At 39.4% G+C, this 937-nt stretch overlaps 1 non-coding gene across 1 annotated transcript; it reads right to left on the reverse strand.

Annotated features, from left to right (window-relative positions):
• Positions 1-450: 450 nt before the first annotated feature.
• Positions 451-557, reverse strand: LOC128292368 (small nucleolar RNA R71). Its single transcript, XR_008282352.1, has one exon. It is a non-coding gene; the product is annotated as a small nucleolar RNA R71 (small nucleolar RNA).
• Positions 558-937: the final 380 nt, after the last annotated feature.

A 937-nucleotide genomic window follows, 5' to 3' on the forward strand; every position in this document is an offset into this window, starting at 1 on the left:
ACTCAAACCCTAACCGAAGATATGGCCAAAAATCTAGGCGATCAGCTGCCTCCTGTAATTGCAGCTAATCAAAATCCTGCTCCACATACTATGTATGATTATGCTAAACCTTCTTTAACAAGAACTGAGTCTAGTATAGTTAGACCTACTATTGCTGCGACTAATTTCGAACTAAAACCTAATACAATTCAGATAATACAGCAGTTTGTTCAGTTTGATGGTTTGCAGGATAGGGATCCCAACACGCACTTGGCGAATTTTCTTGAATTTTGCGATACATTCAAAATCAATGGTGTTTCTAATGATGTCATTCGTCTTCGTTTATTTCCCTTTCCACTGAGAAACAAAGCTAAACAATGGTTCAACTCGTTACCACGAGGGTCTATCACTACTTGGGAACAAATGACCGAGAAATTTTTACTAAAATATTTTTCGCCAGCTAAAGTGGCTAAATTGCGTAATGATATCTCTTCTTTTGTGCAAATGGATTTAGAAACGCGTTACGATGCATGGGAGAGATACAAGGACTTACTAAGAAGGTGCCCTCACCATGGGTTACCGCTTTGGCTGCAAGTTCAAACGTTCTACAATGGTGTGAATCCCTCGACAAGATAAATGATTGACGCAGCTACTGGCAGAACCATCAACAATAAAACATCAGAAGATGCCTATGAATTTATAGAGGAGATGTCATTGAATAACTATCAGTGGCAAGTTATGAGGACAAAGCCAACGAAAATAGCCGGTGTTTATAACATCGATTCAGTCACCATGCTCTCTAGTAGAACTTCTCAACAAAAAAATTGACGGTTTACTTGGTTCTACGCAGGTACATCCAGTAATAAGGTGTGACTCAAGCGGAGGAGGTGTGCATACAGAATATCAATCCTTCAATCCCACAATCGAAGAGGAACAAGTCAACTATACGGGTAATAAT

The sequence above is a fragment of the Gossypium arboreum genome, chromosome 4 (assembly GCF_025698485.1).
Source record: "Gossypium arboreum isolate Shixiya-1 chromosome 4, ASM2569848v2, whole genome shotgun sequence".
Taxonomy (NCBI): Eukaryota; Viridiplantae; Streptophyta; class Magnoliopsida; order Malvales; family Malvaceae; genus Gossypium; species Gossypium arboreum.